A 12402-nucleotide genomic window follows, 5' to 3' on the forward strand; every position below is an offset into this window, starting at 1 on the left:
TTTAGCAATAATAAGTTCCCATAAAAAGCCATCTAAACTCCTTGTGTACCTTTCTTTCCTCTGCATCTTTTAAATCTGGCTCCTGACTGTGTCTCTTTAAGGTTCCCTAAGTTTTTCAACTGCTAAATCAAAATGCTCTTTCTTTAGTCCTCATCTCTCTTGACCCTGTGGCTTTTGACACTTTACTACTTGTTTCTTTCTGGAAAACCTCTCCTCCTGTGTTTTCCTGACACCTCTCTCTGTTGGTGCTTCTCCTATGTGCCTACCAGACTGACTTCTCAGCCTCCTTTCTTCATTCAACATTCATGTCATGTCCACTAACCATGGGCTTCCCCCAATGCTCTTTCCTAGACTTTCCTCTCCCCTCCTCTTCTCCCTTTTCCTCTCCTCTCCTCTCTTCTCCCCTCCCCTACTCTTCTCCCCTCTCCCCTCCCTTCCCTTCCTCTCCTCTTCTCCATTTTCTTCCCCTCCCCTCTCCTTCCCTCTTCTCCTCTCCTCTTCTCACTTTTCCTCTCCTCTCCTCTCTTCTCCCCTCTCCCCTCCCTTCCCTTCCTCTCCTCTTCTCCATTTTCTTTCCCTCACCTCTCTTCTTCTTCCCTCTTCTCCTCTTCTCCTCTCCTCTCCTCTTCTCTCTTTCCCTCTTCCCTTCCCTCCTATCTTCTTTCTCTTCTCTCCCCTCCCTCTCCTTCCTCCTGAGAATTCAAATCCAGCCTCAGACATTCACTAATGGCAGACATTTAGCTGTAAGACCCTGGAAAAGTCCCTTCACCTCAAGTTAAAATGAGGATAATAATAATAGCACATAACAACTCACAAGGTTGTTATGAATATCAAGTGAGTTAATATTTGTATAGTACTTGGCACATAGTAGGCACTTAATAAATACTTGTTTCCTTCCTTTATGAGGCCTTTCCTGATCATACTCATTCCAGACTCATATTGCTCTCCTGCCCTGCATATATTTTATATTTATTTCTTTATCTACATGCTATTCTCCCCCATCCCATCTCTACCCATCCCCACAGGTGAGCCTGCTTTGTCTTTGTCTTTGTGCCCTCGCACCTGGACTGGCAAATATCAGGGCATTCCAAAAATATGCTTGTTCAGTGAATTAATGAATTGAATGAATAAATGTCCTACTTAGAGATGCTGCTGTTGAATACTCCCACGCATGCTGTGTGTCCCGTCTGTATGTCCCATATTATGATACTTCCTGCAATTATACTGTGTTCTGAACTTGAGCACTTCGATTCCCCTCCCTGACTAAGATGTCAGCAGTGGGGGTGAGGGGGTGTTGGACTAAATAATATCTTGAGACCTTTTCAGCTCTGGTAATCTGAGTTCTTTGGTTCCTTCCAGTTCTGATATTCCATGTTCTAGTACAAATGTTCTAGATACATATATATAGTAGGCACACAATATGTGATTGTCAAATTAAATTGAGTTCTAAAGTCCTGTCCAATCCTAACATTCATTGATTTGGGTTCTAAGGTCCCTTCCAGAACAGACCAGATTTGTGTTCTAAGTTTTGAGACCCTTTCAAGCTCTGAGTCTGTGTCCTAAAATCTCTCCCAACTCTGGCATTCTTTGCATGCTTGTCCCAAGTAGAAAATGAAGTTCCATCCCTCCTTGCTCCCAATTTAGTCCCCCCATAGTATCCTCCACCTCCCGTAGCTACCCCACATTGGCTGACTCCCCCCCACCCAAGGAGGGCCTCAGAAAAATGAGAAAAAAAAACCTACTTAGAATCCATGAGGTGGTTCTGACTCCCTCTTGCCCCAGCCTTGGCCCGGGCTGGCTGCTGGGCCTCTGTGCTGTTGGACTAACCATAGGGCCTCCTCCCATGGAACTGGGGCTGGGGCCCGGGCTGGGGCCCAGGCTGGGCGGAAGGCTCCACTCCCACCCCCTGTGACTCTGAGAAAGTCCAAGGACGAGCTGTGTGAATCATCCCCAAGCCTCGTCCAAGATGGCCAAGAGGGTCAGCTTCCCCCTGGGGAGAAAGGTGTCCTTTGTGTCCCTTTCCTTTTGTGGCTCTGAAGCATCGCAGATGACCGCCCTCTCCATTTCCTCTCTACCCCCACCCTTTCCATGGGGGTGTAAATAAAGCTCTCCTCCCTGCTGGCCCGGGTTTCCCATCACACCCTTGACTCCCCTGTGTGTACCTGCTAACTCTTCCCTTTCCCATCTCACAGCCAGAGGATGAGACATGGCGCTCCAGTGCAAAAGGCATCAGATCTGGCTTCTCAGCTCAGCTACTTACAACAAAGTCACTCCCCCTCAGCTTAATTTCAGTTTCCTCAACCAGCAAAAGGAGATGATAATGCATCCTTCCAAGGGCTGCTGGGAGGGAAGTACTCCATCAACTGTCAAGAGCTCAAGAAATGAGAATGCTCAGAAGTGGCCATGAAAGTTAGAAAAACTGAAATCGTAGCAGAAGGGACTTAAGGAAGAACTGGAGATCTCTCCTCTAGAGAAATCAGGCAATCAGAAGCACTTCTAGTATGAAAAAGAACTTGGGGACCAGAGGGTTCTCGTCCTTGCCATTGCAACTGGAGAAGAGTGTGGATGAATTAGAATAGTAGACCAGAGGGACTTCTAGAACATCCTATACCCCCTCAGCCACTTTCTAGACCCTCACCCTAGGCTTTTTCAAAAAGAATCCAGAATCTGTTCTGTCTTCAGTGAGGGGATTTTCCCAGTCTAGTTCTTAGAAGCACGGAATCAGTCTCTGACCTTATCCCAACACACAACAGCTGGGGCTTGGCTAAGCAGGTTGGGGATGGAGGGAAGGAGGGGAGGTATGGAGACATGGATCATGGGTTCTGCCTAGAGCTTCCATGGTCCCAGGTTCTGGAGGCCTGTGGAGATGTGAGAAGTCCCAGCTGCTAGGATTACAGAGATACAGCCTGTGTTGCCTTGAGTGGGGTGGAAAGAAAAGGGAAAGAGAAAAGACTGGTGGGATTTGGAAAGCTCTAGGGCTCTCCCTGACTGGGTGGGAGCCTCTCTAGCCTAACAAGGGGACCCCTATAGGGGCCTAGTCCACAGCTAGACCCCCCTGTAGGCTTCTGCCTTCTTCTCCTCATTCCTCAGGAAAGAGTTAGCCTAGGAATTTGGAATCATATTTAGAGTCAAAAAATGTTAGAACCAGAAGGGAAGGTAGAATAAGGAACACAAAATGCTAGTCTGGAAGGGACCTTAGAATATAAAACAAGGAGCATAGAATGTCAGAGCTGGAAGGGAACTTAACTCAATAAATTGATATCTAGCACCTGCAGTGGGCAAGATACTGAGAGTACAGAGACAAAAATAAGAGTCCCTGAAGTCTAGGAATTTACATTCTTCTATTGGTGATCAACAGGTACACAGAGAAGTAAATAGAAAAGAATTTGAAGGGGCGTAAAACTCTCTAACGATCTCTCTTCCCCAGTGCCAAGAGATGCCCTCCCCTGTGACATCCTACCTTTTCTAGGAAAGAAAACACGGAGTCACGAGGGACTGCTCTTCCACACAGCACCGGGCCTGGCTTGCCTGGGTCTCCTGTCAATTCTTTTGCCTTCTGGGCTGGTACTCGTGCTGGTGCTAGGGGCAGAGGCAGAGCTCTGGCCTGACCCGGGGCCACCTCTCACCACCAAGCACAATGGTGGAAGGGGCAGCCCCCCCTTCAAAGGTCCCATTGTTCCCTGGAAGGCAGCAGCTCCTGGGGATGCTTCAATCCTAGGGATTGTCTCCTGGAGGCCTGAAGGAGGGGGGAAGGGAGGGGGGAAAGAGTGAGGAGGATGAGAAGCATGGAGAGAAAGGAGGGGAGGATGGGCTGAAAGACTAGGGAGAAGGGAGAAACAAAGGAAGAATAGAAGGAAGGGAAGATGAGAGAAAAATACAGGGCAAAAAAGAAGGGAGAAGGGAGGGGATGATTCAGGGATGGAAGGAGAAAAGGGAGAGGATGAGAGAGAGAAGGGATGGGAAATGGGAAAGAAGAGAGAGACGGAGGATGGGGAGTGGTTACAAGGTGAGGGAAAGAGAACGAAAGATGGGGAAGATTTGAGCTATTAGAAATCTGGGGACTCTTCCCCAGGACTCCTTTAATCCCACCCTCCTCAGTCCATCCCTGCTCCTCCATCTGGGACAGGGGCCAAGGAAGAGTTCCGGGAAAGGCAGGAGGGTCTAGGACCTAGGCTGGATTCCCTGGAGTCTCTCTCATCTCTTTCTCTAGGCAGTTCTAACCTATTCCTCCGTCTCATCCCTCTTCCTATGTTTCCATCACTGTATTTGGCTAAGGGGATGCTCAAGGCGCACCCAGTGAGGATCCATGAACTCTACAGCTATAGTGTCAGCACCTTGGATAGCTGCCACTAGATCACCTGGGAAGGGTAATAGCTGGCCTCCCAGCTCCCAGCTCTATGGCTGCCAAAACGCCTTTCTCATAAAAATCCCATAACTGAGGAGGTGGTTTATATGATTGAGACCCTGAGGTGTCCTTGAGTCCTAGTCTAGTCCACCTGCCTCACCTTACAGATGAAGAAACAGAGACTCGGAAATAGATGCCTTGGCCTAAGTTGTAACAAAGTTAGTAAGAAGCCAGCCAGGTTTAAAACCCAGTGCCTTGAAAGTGCCTTGCATATAGAAAGTGCTTGGGGGCAGCTGGGTGGCTCAGTGGATTGAGAACTAGGCCCAGAGATGGGAGGTCCTGGATTTAAATCTGGCCTTGGATACGTTCTAGCTGTGTGACCTTGGGCAAGTCACTTAACCCCTATTGCCTAATCCTTACTGCTCTTCTGCCTTGGAATCAATACCATTTAATTTTTTTAATTTGGAAAGCTTTTATTTAATTAATTTAGAATATTTTTCCATGGTTACATGATTTGTATCTTTTCCCTCTTCTCTTTCTACCCCCTCCCATAGCTGACACACAATTCCACTGGGTTTTACATGAGTCATTGATCAAGACCTATTTCCATATTATTGATATTTTTCAGGTGCCATTTAAGTGGAAGCACAGGGAGAGAAGTTTTGAAAAATTGCAAAATGATCAGAGCTAAAATGGAATTGGTGGCTGGGGTGGGAAGAGAGAAATAATAAATTTCCCATTACTGGGTTTATATGATAACCACAAAGGATCCCAGCCTTTCTAGATCTTAAGTTGAATCAATTAACACGGTCTACAAAGGGAAAAACATAATGGTCTCACTGTCTTCTGCCTTCAACTCCATCTAGAATATTTTTTTCACATCCCAGATACCACATTTGAGGAAAGATACTGACAGGATAGCAGGCTTCCAGAGGAAGAAGACCAGAATAGGAAGGAGCCTGGAGATCATGCTCCATGAGGGTCGCCAGAAGGAACTGAGGATGGTTAATCTGGAGGAGAAAGGACTTAAGAAGGACCTCATAGCTCTCTTTGAATATTTAGGGTGAAAACACGTAGAAGGATTTTTTCCCCTATTTGTCAGAACTAAGAATGAGTAAGTGAAGCTACAAGGAGGCAGAGTTGTTGTTCAGTTTTTCAGTCATGTTGACTCCTCATGACCCCATTTGAGGATTTCTTGGCGAATGATACTGGAGTGGTTTGCCATTTCCTTTTCCAGTTCATTTTAGAGATGGAGAACTGAGGCAAACATGACTTGTTCAGGGTCACACAGCTAGTTCCATATAAAGAACTTTCTAGTGACTTAATGGTCTGAGTCTTAGGTCTGGAAGAGGGAGGACTTGGGTTCAAATCTGGCCTCAGACACTTCCTAGCTATGAGACCCTGGGCAAGTCACTTAACCTCAATTGCTTAGCCCTTACCACTCTTCTGCCTTGGCACAGATACCTGTACTGATTCTAAGTCAGAAGGTAAGAGTTTAGAAAAAAAGGACTTTCTTTAGTTTAGTTTAGTTTAGTTAGAGCTGATTAAAAGTGGAATGAAATGCTTTAGAGGTGCTGAGAGTTCTGATCATTTTGCCCCATTCCCTATAGCTTCCACTTAAATAGCAACTGAAAAGAATTCATAATAGCTATAATAACAGCTCAGATTTAGCTAGCTCTTGCGATGTGCCAGGGGCTATGCTAAGATATGATCTCATCTGCCTCTCACAGCTACTCTGGTAGATGGATGCTATTATGTGCCCATTTTACAGATGAGGAAGAAATATCCTAACAGAACCTGGATGACTGATTGACTGTTAGGCGAGGATATATCTGCTCAGGAAGGTTGGACTCAGTGAGCTCCAGCCTAGTCAGAACATCCGTGTTATTTTCAGAGCGCTCACTGCTCTGTCGGCTTGGAGGGTTTGCAGCTGGGGCTCTTCCTCTCTCCCATGTTTGTTCTATCTCTAACTAGAGTTTATGACCTGGCCTCTGTTTCTTAAAGAGCCCAATCTTCATTTTTCAGTAGCATTTAAAGACTTAACAGAGCTTAAATAGCTTTACCAAGTGATTTCCTTTGACGTAGCCTTCTGGCTCTCTCTGTCTTTACCATCGCCAGGGTTAAAGTGTCTCTCGATTTCACTTGCCATGACTACATCTCTTCTGAACATCCTTTCCTCTAAGGGAACCTGGGAATGATGGGAGCAAGTTGGCCAGCCATTCCATGTCCTTGGAGAGCCCCTTGGATCTCAAAATCATACCACTGAGAACTGGAAAGGATCACAGAGATCATCTCATGAAGTCTCATCACTTTTACACCAAAGGATGCTGCTAGGTGGCACAGTGGATAAAGCACTGGCCAGGAAGATCTGAGTTCAAATTTAGCCTCAGACCCTTGTGGGACCCTGGACAAGTCACTTAACCCTGCTTGTTTCCTCATCTGTGAAATGAGTTGGAGAAAGAAATGGCAAACCATTCCTTATCTTTGCTGAAAAGAAAAACAAAACAAAACAAATGGAACCAAAGAGTTAGACATAACAACAGAGTTGTGTTTGAATCTTTGCTGAGAAAATGGGATCACAAAGAGTTGTACATGACTGAACAACAACAAAGAATGCTGAAGCCCATGGAAGTTCAGTGACTTACTTAAGGTCACACAGGTGGTAAGTGGTAGAGGCATGATTTGAACTCAGGTCCTCTGACTCTAAAGCCAGCTTTCTTCTATAGGAGACTCTCTTTTGCTGTGATAGGTATGACAGAGCAGGAGTACAGCACCAGTCCAGGTAAGTACATAATGATGTACACTCATTCAATTATTTATTAAGTGCCTACTGACTACTGAGTTCTGTTGTAGGTCTTGGAGGAAATCATGCAAAGATAATTCAGCACAGTCCCTTCTCTCATGGAGTTTACCATTCAGAAAGAAAATTATGCCCATATACAGACAGGCGACACTGTACTATATACTACACTACAACTTTGTTATTCAGTTGTTTTCAGTTGTGCCAGACTCTGTGACCCCATTTGGAAAAGAAAACTTGGAAAAGAGACTGGAGCGGTTTGCCATTTCCTTCTCCAACTTATTTTACAGATGAGGAAACTGAGATCAACCATGTTAAGTGACTTGCCTAGGGTCACATGGTTAGTAAGTATCTGAGGCTGGATATGAACTCATGAAGATAAATCTTCCTGAGTCTAGGTAAGACGCTTTTTCTACAGCACCATCTAACTGCCCTATATACTATAACAGTAGAATGCAATAGGAGCATAGTCAAGGATCTGGGATTGTGTTGGTGTAGAAATTTCTTTAGCAGGTGCAGATTTTTAGCCCAAGAAGTACATAACATTGAGCTTTCCTAGGCTGCCTAAAAATTGGAGAGATGAAGTAACTCTGAAGTCGGTGGTGTCAAAACTCAAATAGAAATAGATTTCCACAGGCTGCATATTGACTTAGAAAACCACAAATTTACTTTATCTATGGTGTGTTGCATTTTTCTTTATTTTCTTAGACATCTTCCCAATTATATTTTAATTTGGTTTGGCTGGAAGCCTGGAGTTTTGCTAGTGTCAGGTGGCTAAGAGGCTATAAATTTGAGACCTCTGGAATTGAGAAGAAAAGAAAGAAAGAAAGAAAGAAAGAAAGAAAGAAAGAAAGAAAGAAAGAAAGAAAGAAAGAAAGAAAGAAAGAAAGAAAGAAAGAAAGAAAGAAAGAAAGAAAGAAAGAAAGAAAGAAAGAAAGAAAGAAAGAAAGAAAGAAAGAAAGAAAGAAAGAAAGGAAAGAAGGAAGGAAGGAAGGAAGAAAGAAAGGAAGGAAGGAAGGAAGAAAGGAAAGAAGAAAGGAAGAAAGGAAGAAAGGAAGGAAGGAGGAGGAAGGAAGGAAGGAAGGAAGGAAGAAAGAGTAAGGAAGGAAGGAAGAAAGAAAGGAAGGAAGAAAGAGGAAGGAAGGAAGGAAGGAAGGAAGGAAGGAAGGAAGGAAGGAAGGAAGGAAGGAAGGAAGGAAGGAAGGAAGGAAGGAAGGAAGGAAAGAAGAAAGAGAGAGAAAGAAAGGAAAGGATAAAGAGAGAAAGAAAGGAAGGAAGGGAGAAAGAGAGAGAAAGGAAGGAAGGAAGGAAAAGAAAGAAAAGAAAATGGGACGCATTTAAATTTAATCTGCACATACTTTTAAAGTTTAACATTTTCTCTATCATTTGCTTAAATCTAGACCAGCAACAGAATAATCAAGGTCTCATTTGTAATGATAACCAAGGTATAAATGCTCACACTAAAAATTGAATCCTCTCTCTCTCTCTCTCTCTCTCTCTTTGTCTCTCTCTGTCTCTGTCTCTCCCTCTCTCTCTCCTTCCCTCTCTCTCTCTCTCTCTCTCTCTCTCTCTCTCTCTCTCTCTCTGTCTCTTCTCCCTCCTTCCCTCTCTCTCTCTCTCTCTCTCTCTCTCTCTCTCTCTCTCTCTCTCTCTCTCTCTCTCTCTCTCCCTCTCTCTCTGTCTCTTCTCCCTCCTTCCCTCCCTCTCTCTCTCTCTCTCTCTCTCTCTCTCTCTCTCTCTCTCTCTCTCTCTCTGTCTCTCTCTCTCTCTCCCCCCTTCCCTCTCTTCCCTTTCTCTTTCTCCCCCCCCCTCCTTCCCCGCCCCCTGGCTCTCTCCCCTTCCAGCAGACTCCAGCACACCCCTGTGGTGAAAAATAAATCTCAATCTTCCTTGCTTCATATCCAGCGCTATCTACTATGCTATTGTGCCTCATGAGAGAGGTACACAGCCCAGTTCAAGGGCTGAGGAGGAAATAATTATTTCCCTCTAGGAAAAGGAAGGAAAATTTCCCAGCGGATTTCAAGTTCGGGAGGGGAAAAGGCAATCCTTGGGGCAGGAGTTGACAACTGAATGAACATTTTCTAATTTTAGGAAGGAGAGCAACCAGCTGGACTCTGTCCAGAGCAGGGTGACCTGGCTGTCGATGGCCCCAGAATCAGGCCATATAAGGAGCAGTTGACGGAACTGGGGATGTTTAGTCTCGGGAAGCCTTCTGGGGGACACACTAGCTGCCTCCAAGTATTTGAAGAGCTGTCACTTGGCTTGGAAGGACTGTCAGAGCGGTTTCAACTTTCCCTGCTACTAAGCCACCATCTTGACTGCTCAAGAGCTGTCATTTGGGAGAGGGATGATACTTTGAGGGCCCAGAAGACAGAACCAGGAGCCATGAGGGCAGAGACGGCTTGAGGCTTGCTGGGGGTGGAGACAGGAAAGAGAGGTGGCGAATCTTTCCAGGATGAGGGCTGATCCTAGATGGCAGGGCTCCCTTCCAGGGTAGTGGCTCCCTGCTCCCTGGAGGTCTCCATGCCAAAGATGGCCAGTAACTGGTAAGAGCTGTCAGAGAAGAGGTTCTTGCTCAGGGATAGACGGGACGGACTGGCTAAGCCCAGGACTCCTTTGGCAGACCGGGGAAGTCTAGGGACCTCTCCTTACAATCCTGTTTTTAAATGCTTAAAGCAGAAAACATACGATTACAAAGGAAACAATATCTTGAAAGGCAGTTATCTAAATTAAAAAAGAAAATCTTAGGGATCCTAGGTCCCTGACTAGATGGTTTCTGACACTCGGTGATTCTATGCCCAGGAAGAAGTCCTTCCTACCCCCAATCTTTGCCCACATGTACAAATAACATGGACATACATCATCAAGGGGCAGCTGGTGGCTCTGTGAATAGAGTGCTAGGTTTGGAGCTGGAAGGACCTGTGTTCAAATCTGACCTCAGAAATTTCCTAGCTAGGTGACCTTGGGCAAGTCATTTAATGACGATTACCCAGCCTTTGCCACTCTTCTGTCTCAGAATTGATACTAAAGCAGAGGGTAAGGGTTTAAAAAATGAACCAAAAGGGGGCAGCTGGGTGGTTCAGTGGATGGAGAACCAGGCCTAGAGATGGGAGGTCCAGGGTTCAAATTTGACCTCAGACACTTCCCAGCTGTGTGACTCTGGGCAAGTCACTTAACCCTCATTGCCTAGCCATTCCCACTCTTCTGCTTTGGGAGTGATCCCAAGGCAGAAGGAAAGGGTTTAAAAAAAAAAAAGCATATAGACAGGAACGGGAAAGTGCTTTATATAAGTTTTGATACAAATGCAAAGCCGAGATAACTCCAGACTTTTAGATGTTAAAAAAAAAAAGTGGCTTTGCATGAGAGTTTTTTCTGAAGGAGGCAGGGGGATGCCGTCAAAGACTTTTCAGAGCTCTTTCTAGCCAAAAGGTCTCGGGATAAGCCGGCTCCTCTAATGGGCTGAGCTTCCTCCTCCAAGAAGCCCTTCGGTCTCTCCCCTCCTTTTTCTCACGGGTCTTCTTTTCCAACCCTTTCATTCTCCGAGTCTCCCACATACCTGAGCCCTAACTGTAACCACTATGCAGGCCCTGCCTCGGGCACAGATTGAACCCAGCGCCGCCGGCCATCCCCTACGCTACGTCCGGGCAGTCGGTCCGATGGAGGAGCCGCCCCGAGAGCCCGGACCGCGGCTCAGCCCCGACCATCGCTGGGAGAAACGTCCGCCCCCAGCCTTCTCTCTTCCGGATCAGCTGGCAGCTCCCGGGAGGTTGGGGAGGGACAAAGAGCAGCGGCCGGGGCATCTGCCTCCGCAACCAGAGAAGGGCCGCCTGTCCTCACCCGGGGAATGACCAGCGGCACTCCCGAAAGCCCAAAGCCCTGACCCTGTTTCTCCAAGGCCCAAACCATAAGGCACGCCCAGACTTCCTTCCTGGGACCAGAACAAGCCCAAGTCCCATCGGTGGGACGAGGTTGTCCTGTCCGGCTCGCTCTTGTGCTCCCTCTGGCGTTGGTCTTTGAGTACGACAGCCCTTCAAGCCCCAGCAGACACCGAAGGCTGCGAGCAACCCCTTTATTTTACAGATGGAGAAACTGAGGCCCGGGGACAGGAAGTGACTCGGACATCAGGACTCATGTCCTCTCCACCCACCCTACATCAGGGAAGCCTGTTCCCTGGAAATGAGGCGATCCATCCCTTGGGGTAAACGTTAACCAGCTTCTAGGAAATGGAGGGAATAGATGATGACAAGGACCAGGACAAGTGATATCTGTCTAGTTTTTTAAATTAGCAACATTCCTTACATGCCTTATTTCATCTGAGCTTCAAAATAACCAGGCAAGGTGGGATTTATACCAGGAATACAAGGCTGGTTTTAATGGCGGGGAAATTCTCAGTTTAACTGACCATAGCAATAACAAAACCAGCAGAAATCTCAACAGATAGCAGAAAAAGCCTTTGACAAAATACCACACCCATTCCTATTAAAAACACTGGAAATGGGGGCAGCTGGGTAGCTCAGTGGATGGAGAGTCAGGCCTAGAGATGGGAGGTGCTGGGTTCAAATTTGACCTCAGACACTTCCCAGCTGTGTGACCCTGGGCAAGTCACTTAACCTTCATTGCCTAGCCCTTACAACTCTTCTGCACTGGAACTAATACACAGTATTGATTCCAAGACGGAAGGTGAGGGTTTTTAAAAAACAAAACAAAAAACATTGGAAATGATAGGAATAAAAGAGCCTTTTCTTAAAATAATAAACAGTCTCTATCTAAAACCATCAGCCAACATCATCTGCAATGGGGATAAACTAGAAGCCTTTCCAATAAGATCAGGAGTGAAACAAGGATGCCCATCATCACCTCTATTATTTAACTGTACTAGAAAAACTAGCAGTAGCAATTAGGGAAGAAAAAGAAATTGAAAGGATCAAAGTAGGCAATGAAGAGACTAAACTATACTCTGCAGATGACATGATGGTAAACCTAGAAAATCTGAGCAAATCAACTAAAAAACTAGTTGAAATAATAACTCTAGCAAAGTTGCAGGATACAAAACAAACTCACAGAAAACATCAGCATTTCTATACATTATCAACAAAGTTCAGCAGGAAGAGCTAGAAAGAGAAAATACATTTAAAAATCACTCTAGACAATATAAAATATCTGGGAATCTGCTTGCCAAGACAAACCCAAGAATTATATGAACACAATTACAAAACCCTTTTCACACACATAGTTAGACCTAAACAATTGGGAAAAT

General features: G+C 45.7%; 1 protein-coding gene across 1 annotated transcript in view; it reads right to left on the bottom strand.

The window, feature by feature from the left end:
• Positions 1-4127, bottom strand: part of GJC2 (gap junction protein gamma 2) — a 45946-nt gene extending 41819 nt beyond the window's left edge. The window contains exon 1 of the mRNA XM_056805166.1: positions 3461-4127. The gene's annotated coding sequence lies outside the window, so the exon portion shown is untranslated. The remainder of the gene's footprint in view (positions 1-3460) is intronic.
• Positions 4128-12402: the final 8275 nt, after the last annotated feature.

This window comes from Monodelphis domestica, chromosome 7 (genome assembly GCF_027887165.1).
Source record: "Monodelphis domestica isolate mMonDom1 chromosome 7, mMonDom1.pri, whole genome shotgun sequence".
NCBI lineage: Eukaryota > Metazoa > Chordata > Mammalia > Didelphimorphia > Didelphidae > Monodelphis > Monodelphis domestica.